The sequence below is a fragment of the Mauremys mutica genome, chromosome 5, assembly GCF_020497125.1.
Source record: "Mauremys mutica isolate MM-2020 ecotype Southern chromosome 5, ASM2049712v1, whole genome shotgun sequence".
Taxonomy (NCBI): domain Eukaryota; kingdom Metazoa; phylum Chordata; order Testudines; family Geoemydidae; genus Mauremys; species Mauremys mutica.
Window position 1 is genome coordinate 90,859,031 of NC_059076.1, and position 14,374 is coordinate 90,873,404.

Below are 14,374 nucleotides of genomic sequence, written 5' to 3' on the forward strand. Positions count from 1 at the left end.
GAATCCAGCAAAGCACTTAAGCAACTTTATAGTTTATAGCTGGATTGGGGCCTTAACCGAGTGAGTTTTGCCTGAGTAAGGACTACAGAATTTGCTTAATTTGAAACCCATTTGAGTGTCCATAGATACTATAGAGCTAAAAGGGATTGTTATGATTATCTAGTCTGATCTCCTGGATAACACAGGCCATGGAATTTAAACCAGTGGTTATTCAGTTAGCCCAATAACTTCTGGTTGAATTAGAGCATATCTATTAAAAATATATATCAAATCTTGATTTAAAGATTCCAAGTGTTGGAGAATTTACCACATTCCTTGGTAAGTTATTGTAATAGTTAACTACTCTCACTGTTAAAAATGTGAATTGTCCACTGTCGGAAGACAGGATACTGAGCTAGATGGACTTTTGGTCTGACCCGGTGTGGCCATTTGTATGTCCTTATTAGCAAACTGAATTTTGCTGATTTAAACTGTCAGCTACAGGATCTTGTTATGACCTTGTCTACTGGATTACAGAGCACTGTAGTATCCGATCTTCATCCTGCCTAGATAATCACAGACTGTGATCAAGTTGCCTCTTAGCCTTCTCTTCAAAAAGCTGAATAGACTAATCTTCTTTTGAGGGCTTAGGATTTTTTGTGTGTTTTGAACATTTGAAATATTTTTGAGTTCAAGGAGTTTGGAATAAGTGAAACTTGGAAAAATTCCAGCCACCTGCCTCAATGGGTGAGGGAACTTGATGGGGTCAGTGGTGATGGGGGACAGTTCCAGCAGAGCGGGAGAGGGCACACGCTGAGAGACACCAAGTAGCTCTTCCCCATCCTCCATGAGGAGTCTCTAGCACCCGTTGGCCAGTTGAGGGGCCAGCATTTCCCAGTTCCCAGGATTTAACTTGGAGTGAAAGCCACCAAAGATACCTGACGGAGCTTATGATGGAGCAGGAGGAGGAGGAGGACATAGACATCGCGGTCTCGAACTGGCTGATGCTTCTCATGACACTCAGTACAATTGCTGATGCCCCCTACCTAGATCAGTGCTTCTAGAGCAAGGCCACAAGCACAGACTGATGGGATCACATTGTCATGCAAGTCTGGGATGACCAGCCATGGGTCCAGAACTTTTGTATGAAGAAAGCTACATTTCTGGAGTGTTGTGAGCAGCTGGTTCTGACCCTGCATTGTAAAGACACATGCATGAGGGAGGCCATCCCAGTCCAGAAGCAGGTTGCTATAACCATCTGGAAGCTGGCTACTCCAGACTGCTGCAGGTCTACAGCCAATCTTGTTTGGTGTTGGAAAGTTGACTGTGGGTAAAATGATGGCAGTAGTTTCTGAGGCAATCGAGCATGTGGTTTAACTCAAGGTGGCAGGCATAAAAGATATTCCTGAAGTAACTGCTGGCTTTGAGAGAATGGAGTTTCCAACCTGCACCAGGGTCATTGATGAGACTCATGTGTCCAGAGTTTGCCCTCTTCAAGGAGTATGAATACATAAACTGCAGAAGGTACTTCTCCAGTGTTCTGCAGGTCCTTGCGGACCACAGAGGTCAATTCTGAATGTCAACATGGGTTACACTGGAAAATTCATGATGCCAGGATTATTCACTGATCTGTAGCCTATATTCATGGACTGGCTGGGATACTATTCCCACCAAATGATATGGTCATAAACAGAATTACTGTCCCCACCATCATTCTGGAGCACACTGCAATACCCACTTATGCCTTGGCTTGTTAAAGCATACCTTGATTTCGAAGGCCTTGGCAAAAGATGGTTTAATTATTCTCTCAGTAGATGCAGTGGTGGCAGATTTGTATAATTTTTGGTGGTGCCCAGAACAGGTCCAAGTCCCGCTCCCCCACACACCTGCCTTGTATATAAGCTGATATATATTTTTAAAAATAAGGTAAAAATGGACTGGAAACAGTAAGCATTTAACAGTTTCCCTATACTGCACAATATCACTATTATAAGAAAAAAAAATTAACTAAGAATATTGACTTTATTAATACTCTTTTGAATATGGAAACAACTAAACACTCTTGGATCAATAACCCTCAAAAGCAAAAAGCTCTGCCTAATTCGCTATTGTACTCCAACCATGTAAATCTTGATAGCCAAGACTGATGAAAACTCCTTTTCTTGTCTTTTAGATTTGCCACATCTTTCTTTTGTATAACTTCAGTTTGCAAGCTGGGTGTTGAACTACTCTGAATTACCCTTTTGTTCTTTTTCTCTGGGTAACTTTATTAAGAATTTGCATTATTGATTATTATTATTATTATACAAAATTAACGGTGTGGGTTCAAGGGGTTTGGAATGCTGGAGGGGGCTCAGGGCTGGGGCAGAGGGTTGGGATGTGGGGAGGTGAGGGCTCTGACTGGGGGTGAGGGCTCTGGGATGGGGCTAGGGATGAGGCGTTTGGGAGGGGCTCAGGCAGAGGGTTGGGGTGTGGGGGTGAGGGCTGTGGGGTGGGGCTGGGGATGAGGGGTTCACGGTGTAGGAGAGGGCTCAGGGCTGGGGCAGAGGGTTGGGGTGAGGGCTCTGGCTGGCAGCTGGGGTGGGGCTGGGGATGAGGGGTGAGACATCCCTTTCCTCTCCCAGGCTGGAGAGCAGGCAGAACTGGCTTATTGACATGGCTGTGCAGAGCATTACTACTGGGGGTGTACACTAATTTAACTGGATTTGTTGTTTTAATTATTATACAAATATTTCAGCCTAGTAATCAAGATGAAAGGAATCTAAAAGGGTAAATCTTCATTAATGGGCACAGGGAGGTAAATTTGAAACTCTATTATTGGGGACCTGGCCAGCCTGAAAGCCATATATTGTAAAGAAGTATTTCTTTACCTATTTATGATTTTCTCACAGTCTGCCCATCTCTTGGACAATGAAAATCAATTATAAGGTGCTTCCAAGTTCTCAATGCTGTAATGTTTGGGTTGCAAACACTTGATGGAAATTTGTCCTTGCTGTAAAACCAGTGTTTTCAATGGAATTTTAAAGAATAACACGGGGAATATTTTTCTGTGGGTCTTAAGGGTTTGTTTTTATAAAACTAAGTTTTTAGATAAAGTGGAGTTGTCACCTTACTAAGGGCTTGTCCACACTGGGGTTTCACACTGAGGTAAACTGTGACAGCACAAGTCATGGTTAACTCGGCATGGATTGTCTACATTAGGGGCTTGCACAAATGCAGCTATGTTGGTGTAGAATAACCTAGTGCAGACAAGGCCTACAAGTCACATCAGACAGTCTAGCACCCACAGCAATGCACCCGTAAGAACCACTTATAAAGAGCAAAGGAAAGAAATGTCAACAAAGGAAAGAATGGTGCTGGGGCAGAGGGGTTCATGGTGCAGGAGAGGGCTCAGGGCTGGGGGGTGCGGGCTCGGGCCTGGGGCTGGACTGGGGATGAGGAGTTCAAACTGTGGGGCACAGCAGGCAGGCTGCCCCAGGGCTAGGGACAGAGAGGAGGACTCCCCTCAGCCCTCTTCCCACCGGCAGCAGCGAGCTCCGAGGGAGGAGCCTCCCTCTCCTGCCCCTCCCCCCGGCACAACACTCACCCAAGCCCCAGGCTGCTACTCAGGATGTCCAGACAGGATAAGCCCCCTCAGAGTCGCTTGCTGGGGGGCTGCCATGCTGCTGCACCTATTCCCCTCCTCCCTCCGCAAGCGCAGCAGTCAGCCTGTTGCCGGTGCTGCTCCCTTAGCCGGCAGCAGCCAGAAAGGGAGTGCAGCGCGGAGCTGCAGGGGGCAGCTGCCTGCTACGCTGGGCGCAGGTGAGGCAGGGACACTCAGGGGAGGCGCTCAGGGGTGGCAGGCAGGCCCAAGGGACACTCCGGGGGAGGCACACAGGTGCAGCAGGTGGAGCTGGGGGAGAGACCCGACCTGAACACTGGTGGAGCCAGGCCCCTGGGGCCTTGAATTTGCTGGAGCATGGGCCCATACAACTCGCCACCCCTGAGCAGGTGTAGAATGGTTGTTGAAATCCCATCAGAGGTATCTTCAGACATGTTTGGATGCCAGTGTCATCAATGCTGTCTGTGTTACTGTGGCTTGCTGTGCGCTTTACAATCTTTGTGAAGCCATTTCCCCCCATTTCCCCCCCAAATAGACCTATGACAGTGAGGTGCCACTGAATTGGTATGCTCAGGCAGGAAGTGCAGCTACTACAGCTGGAGATAATCCACCCAGGCAAGAGAAGTCAGGGATGCTTTGTGCTTCCATGTTGTAGAGTTGCATGGCCCAGTTGAAGAGAGTGATAGTACATTTAAGAATTTGCTTGTGGGAGGTGGTTTCTGGTTTCATGGATCGTGGGGGGTTTCATGCTGGGGGCCGGGGAGTTGATTGCCATGCAATGTACTTATGAATGACCACTTATGAAATTGGGGCAGCGGATTGGCGTGAGTCATTGTAAGGATTGATGTAAGGAAGTGATTTAAGTATGGGTTGATGTAGATAAGTGTCTTGAGGAATAGTATTTGCATACTAATTTCTGATTGTCCCTGATCGTGTGTTCACCGTTATTATTTTAAGTAAGCATTGTATAATGTGAAGAAATAAACTTTCTTGATAAAATAAAAAGCTTCATTTATAAACATGTGTTAAAAAAGTATAACATTCACCAATTGCCAGGCAGGCCAGCTGTCATTACCACATCAAAACACCATTAACAACAGAGCCTTAAAGGAAAAAAAGTGCATAAAAAAGTGCATAAACAAGTGCAAACAGTGAAACCATGTACAAGACAGAAACCCACTACCATGTCCCCTGGCCCCCCATTCTTCTTTCCTGATTTGCAGCGCACTTGGCACTGGGGAAAGGGGTGGTGGAGGCATCAACAGAGAAGGGGATCAATAAAGAGGACTTCATGGTGCCTAGCCACTCATGGGGCCCAATCACATGGGCCACCCAGTTGTGGAGTTTCCCAAGCTGTTTTTGGACTGCATCACAGGTACTGTGCAGGTCACTCAGGCCATGGTATGGGTGATGCAGCAGAAGTCAGTATTCTTATGGCCATTAGTGATTTCAGCTGCTCAAACAGTTCTTTCTGCTGAGCTCTATCCAGAATGTCAACCATAAATTCATCGCAGAAATGCTTCTTTTTGGAACAGTCCATGAAAATTCTTTGACCCAGGCTTTGTAATGGAATGCTGAACTGTATTATGCTGTTCCACCACTTGGTGGCACTGTGTGTATAATTCCTTATTTAAACTAACCTCATCCAGATCTGCCCATCTCTATCTGATGTAGAAGAACATGACATGGTGTCAGGAGTAAACAAGGAACAGAAGCAGAAGGGAAAAGATAACAAAGATTGCACGCAGAAGGAACAAAGCAACAAAGGTTGCAGGATCTCATCAACATGCCACTCTTCAATCCCTCTCTCTCTCTCTCCCTCCTCCCCCAAGAACTTTGGCTTTTGACAAATCTTCAGAATGGGCAGACAGGAAACAATATTTTGCAAGATTTCTCACTGCTACCAGGTTGCACAAAATAAACTGGAGATAAACAGCTATCATCTTTAATATATGCTACGAGGAAGCAAGCAAGCACAAATCTTTTGATCCTACTGAAGACAGTCACAAAGATGACTGCGACAGAGTTCTGGTTTGAGGCATACATTATATCTCAGAGAAACTTAGTTGTGAAAGAGCATGTTTTCACCAGAGAATTCAAGAACCAGGGAAGAACGTTCAATGTTTTAAAAGAGCTTTGCATACTTTGGCTGAAAACTATGGTTCTGGTAATGCAAAACACAAAAATATCAGTGATAGGCTGGTTATTGGGTTAACAGACAAAAAAATTTCACAGCAGCTACAGTTTAAGGGAGATTGATCCCTTGCCAAAGCCTATAGAGATAGTAAAACAGTCAGAATTAGTCAAACAAAACAAAAGGCAGGAGCAATTTGAAAAACCTGAAACTAGTGTAGAAGCTATAAACAGACAGTTGAGTGTTAAAAGTCATTATCATAAAACACCTAAGGCCATGAGAGAACTCATGGGTTAAAAGGGACAAATTCCAGCCTATTTGCACATAGTGTGGAAAAAAGTTATATTCCAAAAGACAATGTCAGGTGAGAGGCACACTGTGTAACATATGCATAAAATATGGACATTTTGCACCTGTTTGCCACACCCAAGCAATCAGGGAGTTGACTTATATTACAGACAATTAAGACCCATTGTTTTGAGGATCCATCACGTATGATGGCACAGAACAGTGGTTTTCAACCTTTTTTTATTTGCGGAGCCTAAAAAATTTCAAATGGAGGTGCGGACCCCTTTGGAATTCTTAGACATAGTCAGGGATCCACAGACCACAGGTTGAGTACCACTGACATAGAGCCTGCCTGGAGAATGAAATTGAATATTCATAGCAAGATTATTGACTTCAGAATTGACTCAGGAGCTGATGTCACAGCCATCAGAAGGGATTTACAATCACTTTCAACCCCTCCCAGAGCTTAAGTCACCAACACAGCTCTGACTAGTCTTGGAAGTATTCTGAACTGCATGGGCCAGTTCACCACAGAAACAACTTACAAAGACAAAAGCTATGCATTCAGAGTGCATGTGATCAAAGGATCACATACCAACAGACTTCTCAGCCACAGCATGGCAGCCATGATGGGCCAAGTGAGAAAAGTGGAAGAAATCGATGGAATATTTGTTAATATTGGACTTTTGAAACGAGATCCAGTACAAATAACCTGAAGATACAATGCTGAACCCTACAGTTTCCTACATTTTGTAGGATTCCAATTACTTCATAAAGTGGAAACTGAGTTAGAAAATGGAACAGATTAGCATAATCAAGAAAAGTTGATCCAACAGTATGATGTGCCCTAATGGTATCAATTATAATGAAAAGTGGAAAAATACAAATATGTGTTTGATCTTAAAAGACTTAATGAAGTAGTTGAGAGAGAAAAATATATCATCTCAACACTGTATGACTTCCTCCCCAGAATGAATGGAACTACAGTATTCTCCAATCTGAATGCCTCGAGTGGATTCTGGCAATTTCCTTTAGCCAAAGAAATTGCTAAACTGACTGTGTTTATCACATCCTTTGGGAGATTTTGCTTTCAAAGATTACCTTTTGGGATTACCAATACACCTATCATTTTCCAAAGAAAGATGCTGGAACCATTAATGAGCACAAATGGAGTTGGAGTTATAGTTTTAATGGACAACATTCTGATATATGGATCTTCGAAGGAAGAACACAACAAAAACCTTAATGAAGTCCTAAGCCTAATCAATCAGTCTGGATTGAAACTAAACAAGGGAAAATGCATTTTCCTCCTATTCCAAATTGAGTTTTTGGGACAGACCATAAATACAGATGGAATAAGTCCTACCCTGAGAAAGCAAAAGCAATTCAAGAACCGAGTACACAATTAATGTCCCTGAATTGAGACATATACTGGGTATGATAAATTACTTTGGTCAATACCTACAAGAACCTTCTACAGTTACAAAACCATTGAATGAACTGTTAAAGTCCAACAGTTCTTGGCTATGGGGGCCAAATCAAGAAATTGCCTTCAAAAAGGTAAAAGAAATTATCTCAACAGCTCCAGTTCTCAAGTACTATGATGTGAACAAATCCATAATGGTCAGTGTGGGGGCAAGCAGCTGTGGGCTAGGTGATGTGTTGTTGCAACGATATGGTTCTGAGTGAAGCCAGTTGCATGTACAGAAGCAGAAAAACTATATGCACAGATTGAAAACAAGTGCCTGAGTATGGGCAGTGAGAACTTTTTACATACAAATGTGTGAACTTTGTTTTTGCTGATCTCATACCAAAGATTTAACAAAATCTGTCTGTGGTCCTCAGACTATGAGGCCACGCACTTTGCAGAAGACTTCTGTTCAGTCTCATTGCAATCACAGAAGGCTCTCTGGTGTGTTTGCAGCTCAGTGTTCAGAAGCAAACAGAAGGGCTAAATGCTGAGTCACTGTGCTGCTGTACTACACACAGTGGGGTTGCCTCTGTTTCCCTGGAGTTGACTGGAGATTCTTGAGATAGAGAGGACAAAGGAAGGTGGCCCATGGGATTGTGGGATACTTTTGGCGGTCTCTCAGGACCCAGTGTGGTGGGGCTGTGTCTACACTGCAAAGCAATAGGTTTCAAAACCCTAGGTTCTGGCTTGACTTGGCTTGATCCCTCCATCCCCACAGGGTCCTAGGACCATAGGTCCAAGCCCAAGTCTGAGAGATCTGTATGTAGATGGAAGTGGGGGTTGGGTGCAAGACTGAGTCTGAGCTCTGGCTTATATTGCAATGTAGATATACTCAGACGTACAGACATTCTTTTCTCAACCTGTGTATTATATAACTTTAACATTAGCTTTAATAACATTTTTGTACCCTCAGAGTCCAGGTCAATTGACTTGGGCTTGCAGGGCTTGAGCTAAGGGGCTAAAATTTGCAGTGTAGATGTTCGGACTTAGGCTGGAGCGTGAGCTCTGACATTCTCCCTCCTTGAAGGATTTCAGAGCCCAGACTCCAGCCTGAACCCAAACATCTACAGAGCAATTTTTAGCCCTGCAGCCTGAGCCCTGAAAGCCCAAGTCAGCTGCCCCTGGCCAGTACTGAAGTTTAGGTGTACCCTTTGAGTTCATTCATGAACCTAGGCTTCCTGCATGCCTTTGCCAACAGCACACAGCACACTGTCCAGACACCAGCAAACATACTTCTTTCTTTTACCTAACTGTAGTTTGAGTATCTTCCTTTAAACAAATTGCAGAAGAAGCAGCTGGGCTTAGTAAAAAGATCAGGATATAGAGGCACTTTTGCATTCACTGCCAAATTTAAAAATAAAGCAATGTTGAAGATAATGCAATAAATTCTGTATAAAAACTGGAGAAATGCCTTGTGACTCAAGATATGTCAGATCACTGGCAAGGAAGTATTCCAACATGTCTCTTCAAATACGTACTCAAGAAATTACTGGACAGTTGACAGCATAATAAGATTGAAAAGTTTTGTAAAATATCCATCTTGGCATTGAAAATGTGACTTAAATGATGCCAATTACACCTTACTTGCTCTGTTCCTTCTGAAAATAAAGTGTTATGGACTTAAATAGACATGTCAGCCTGGAGCTACTAGCATATGTATAATTACACAATGAGTCTTAACATTTCAGAACCCTGTTTGGAATAATTGATATGACTGTAAAGTTTGTAATACAGCATCCCTGGAGTTGGTTTATGGAAGAATATAAAGAAAATTAAAAGATATACCTGATTCTCATTTCAGCAGTTATGTATTATAAGCACCTTTAATATAGTCTGTGCCGATTAATGTACAGTTTAGTCAAATATAGCACTCTGCACTTGCACAGGAGTTAACCCTATTGCAGCTGCTTGTGTTTCCTGTGTGCAAGGGAACCTACAAATATTCCTGCAAACACTGCACAAACCTAGGGCCTCTTTCCACAAACCATAAAGGGGGGGTTGACATCAAGATAGCTATCTCAATGCAAAATCCTAGTGAAGACAAGGCCCATGTAGTTTTTACCTCACTTTAATTAGTCATGTTCAACCCCAGGTTGTGGGGTTGGGGGGGGGGAAAGGGAGTATGGGGTTGACCTCAGCTGGCTACACTGAAAAACTACCTGTGCTTTGTCTCTACTAGGATTATATATTAAGATAGCTATCTTGATGTAAAAAACACACCTTTTTGCAGTGCAGACAAAGCCAGGGCATGACTAAGAGGGTAGTGCTACCCAACAGAACACTACCGCTTCATACAGGTGGACTCGGTGGAGCAAGTGTACTGCTGAGGTTGTCCCTCTCACTGTTCTTGAAGGTTTTATACTGGGTGAAATCTCATTGAAACTGGTGGGCATAATAGCCACCCTTCATTCAGGATAAATGTAAGAAACAATAGGAGCCTCCACCCAAAGCACAGGCACTTGCAACACCACAGAAACAGACTTGTGTGGGCAGAGGGATTTTGCTGGGTAGTATTGGGGGTGGGGGGGTTGAGAGAGAGAAGCAGGGGAAACACCAAAGAAACCAGGTGCAAAGCAGCAGAAAGCCAATGGCACAGCCAGAACAAGCACTGGGTAAGTGCTGGCTGAAAGGGGCTTGGAACTGTGAACACAGAAGCTGTCTCCTGCTATTTGACTCCTCCCGTGTTCAGGAGAACAGGACACTGTACATGCTTGTAAATAAACAGGCTTGCTTTAAAAAAAGCTGATTCCAGCGTCAATTTCTCCTCCTAATGATAACCTGCTGGACGCTGAATTTTTACTATCTGCTTGGATCAAAAGGAGTAACACGGTACCCTATGCAGAGTTAATACTTCCCTCCACCACAGGTCAGATACTGCAGCTACCCCACCTAGCACTCCACTGCCTGTGGGACTCACAATTTAGGCCTAGATTAGTAAGAATGTAAAGAATCTCCACTGTGTTGCATTTTGTGTCCTTATTTAAATCTGTGCAAAGCAAGAGTAAAGTGAGTGTAAAATGGTGCTGCATCAGAATAGTGGCATTTTACTCCCACTTTGCTGTCACCGTGTACAGATGTAACACAGTTACATTGAGTGGAGACCCAATACAACACATGTGCATGTGCAACAATTCAAAGAAGAGATTTCAAAGTCAGCCTTTCCCAGGCTGCCCAGTGGTGAACAAAATCTTGAGTATATTCATTCCAGCGGGTGATTTTTATGCAAGCCATACATAGTTTTAAGATGGAGCTTGATAGTTTTATGAATGGGGTTACATGACAGGGTTGCCTGTGATAGCAGGAGACTGGTCTTGACAACTCAGGAGGTCTCTTCCAGTCCTGTATTCTTTTAATTCCCTGGTTACATTTCTAAAGCAGTCCTTCTGTTCTTACTGTTCTTGTAAGATGTATTAACAAAATAATAAAGTGACTATTTTAAGTGGTTGGGGATTTTTGTTTGGATCCTGATGCTCAGACCAAATAGTGAGGGATACAAGAGTCTTGGAAGTTTGGGAGTGGGGGAGGGGAAAGGTGTTATTCGATTGTGTGGAAATTATTAGTGGAGTTCCTTTGTTCCATGAGGAGTGAGAAGTTAGGAATAATGTGACATTGCAGTGGACCCATCTGGACTACCAGGAAAATCCCATTTAATTGCTCCTTTGCCAGAAATGCTAAATCACTTCCTGGGAATGCAGTTCATTTATGACATATGGAAGTCATTGAAGAAAGTCACCGGTGAATTCAAAACTGCATTGAGGTGCGAGCATTTCTCCTAAGTAACAATAAGTCATGTTATCCCACTGTGCACCATGTAAGCAGCATATGTAGCTGTGTTAACAAAAAGCTCCACCTTAGTAGAATTGGCTGAGAAATTGCTGGAACTAGATTTACTCACTGTTTGTATTATTTTACTTTTTAGGGAGATAACACTATGCTTACTTGGTGTTTTGTCCTCTATTAGGGCTTGTCTACACTGGCACTTTACAGCACTGCAACTTTCTCGCTCAGGGGTGTGAAAAAATGCCCCCCTGAGCGCTGCAAGTTTCAGCCGCACTTCCAGCGCTTGTAACTATTTCCTTCGTGGAGGTGGGTTTTTTATAGCACTGGGAGAGCTCTCTCCCAGCACTATGCCGTGACTACAGTGCTTTAACAGTGCTAGTGAAGACATGCCCTTAGTAAGAGAGGTAGAAACATGATGGAATTCTCTCATAATTTTATTTCCTTATCAATCAAGAATAAAAAGTAAAGAATCTCAAGGCAGTAGAATTACACAACATTTAACTAGTGCTTTTCATTCAGAAGAATTTCAAAGTACTTCATAAATATGGGCCAAACTCGATAACAGGGTGGATAAAAATCAATGTTTTTTTTAATTGGATTCTTACATTTAAATTAAATTTTTTTCTTTTTAAACTGTAACCTATTTAAAAATAATTTGAAATTATGACAACCTATTTTAAGGCCCAATCTTACTATAATCTATTAAAATCATTTAAATAAATAAAAATGTTGCATCAACTAGCCCTCCTCAGAGTTTAGTGAGTTAAAGGGTGCGTCTTTTTTCATTCAGAATTGGGGGGAAACATTTTTAACTTTTAAGGTCAGTTCAAGCGTTGTAAATATGACACAATGTCAGGTACTGCATTAAGTATCACTGTTATTTTCAGTCTTTACAATGGACTGAATTCTGGCATATACATTTTTCCGAACAGAAGTACTTCCACTTTCGGTTGTGCAGAAAAGTTTTAGCATTAATTACTTTTGGTTTAAGTTTAGCTAACAGATTCAGAGAGAATATTTTCTTTGTTTTGACTAGTTCATTCATGTTAAGAATCCAACTGGGAATTGAAAAATAAGGAAAATTAGTTTTCCTCTTTCAGTGTATGGAGGGGTGGGGGGAACAGGTGGGAGAGATTGAAATCTACCAATTCTAAAAATTTGATGCACAGAGTCAGATTTTTCAAGGTATTTGGCATGAAAAGTTGCAGACTGGTCTCTAGTGGGATTTTCAGAAGCACCTAAACAGGTTAGGTGTTAGGCACTGGGGGGTGTACACTCCACACTAGCAGCAAAAGGGTTATTGGGAGCCTCAGGACTCAATTAGATCACCTGCATAGACCTGGAGGGTGTGGTGAATCAATTAGTTATCAGGCCCAGCTGGGAGGAACTGGATCATCATAAAAAAAGGGCTTAGAAGTGTGGGGGAGTCCTATTAGGGATGCATAAAGCCAAGGGGAAGACCAGGCCCTGGGATCCTCTCCTGAGAAGGGAAGGCAATAGGCCAGAAGAGGGAGAGGAAAAAAACCAGGTACAGTGAGCCCTTGCAGTGAGCCTTGATAAAATGGAAGGAACCAGCTCCCCAGGGAGAAAGCCCTGAGAGGCCTTGCTTGCTGTCAGGGACTCTGCAAAAGAGGAGCTGAAAACTGCACCCTGTGAGTATTGGTCCTACTGCCCCAGCCCTTCAGAGCAGCTTCCTCCACTTCCTCTGCGCAGTGGGGGAGCAAAACAGGCAGGAAGCTGGCTCCTGACAGATGAGACACCTGACTGTTATATCATGACTACCCCCTCCAACACCCAGGTCTAGGGTTACCAGGTGCCAGTTTTCAACTGGAACACCTGGTCAAAAATGGACCTTGGTGGCTGTGGTCAGCACTGTTGACCGGGCTGTTAAAAGTCTGGTTGGTATGGGACTGCCAGGCTCCTTACCTGGCTCCGTGCAGCTCCAGGGAAACAGCTGGCATATCCCGCCTGCTCCTAGGTGGAGGAGTGGGCTAAGGCGCGCCATGCACTGCCCCCACCCCAAGCACTGGCTCTGCAGCTCCCATTGGCTGGGAATCAGGGGCAGTGCCTGTGGGCGCGGGCAGCGCATAGGGTCCCGTGGCCTCTCAGCCTAGGAGCCGGATATGCTAGCCGCTTCTGGGAGCTGCCTGAGGTAAGCACTCCCTGGCCAGAGCCTGCACCCCGAACCACCTCCTGCATCCCAAACCCTTCATCCCCAGCCCCACCCCAGAGTGCACAGCCCCAGCCAGAGCCCTCACCCCCTTCCATGCCCCGTCCCAGCCCTCAGCCCCCTCCCGCACCCAAAGTCCCTCCTGGAGCTCACACCCCGCATCCCCTCCCACACCCAACCCCCTGCCCCAACCCAAAGAAAATGAGCAAGTGAGGGAGGGTGGGGGAGAGTGAGTGATGGAGGGAGGGGGGATGGAGTGAGCAGGAGCGGGATCTCATAGAAGGAGAAGGGCAGAAGCGGGGCAAGGGCGTTTGGTTTTCTGCAATTAGAAAGTTGGCAACCCTACCCAGGCCCTGTGATTAGTGAGCACCCCTCCCAGGCCCGCTGCCCTTTATTTTCTGTTTTTACTGATTTTTAACCTGTTTTTACTTTTTTTTTATTTTTTTCAATAAACACGGATAAATTCCTGGGATTTTTAACAAAAAAAAAACAACTGAAAAGGAAGGGCCTTACCTATTCATCATCCCCTCCTCTCCACCACATGTTCTCTCCTTTCCACTCTTCCTTGCTCATTCTCTCTGTCAGAGAAAAAGTGATGATGAATCCAGAGAATGAAATTAATGAAGGGAGGGTGGGGGTCTTTAAATAATGGCTGGATGCCTTTCTGAAAGGTATGCTGTAGCTCAACCAGAAGTTATAAGTTTAATGCAGGAAGCAGTTGGTGAAATTCTATTGCCTGGGTTATACTGGAGATCAAACTAGATGATCATAATGGCGTCTCCTTGCCTTAATATGTATGGAGGGTGGAAGTAGACAAAAGTATGCTCATAGTCTTTAAATTTGAACTCTGGCAGAAGTTCATTCTTCACACACACACACAAATTAGAAGGAACACTGGAGTGGTGGATTAAAATGGAAAGTTCAATGTTACAGAAAAAGGGGGATGTAATA

The 14,374-nt window shown here is 44.0% G+C and overlaps 1 protein-coding gene across 3 annotated transcripts in view; it reads left to right on the top strand.

Annotated features, from left to right (window-relative positions):
- DLC1 (DLC1 Rho GTPase activating protein) overlaps positions 1–14,374 on the top strand; it is a 374,569-nt gene that overhangs the window by 159,847 nt on the left and 200,348 nt on the right. The window lies entirely within an intron of this gene.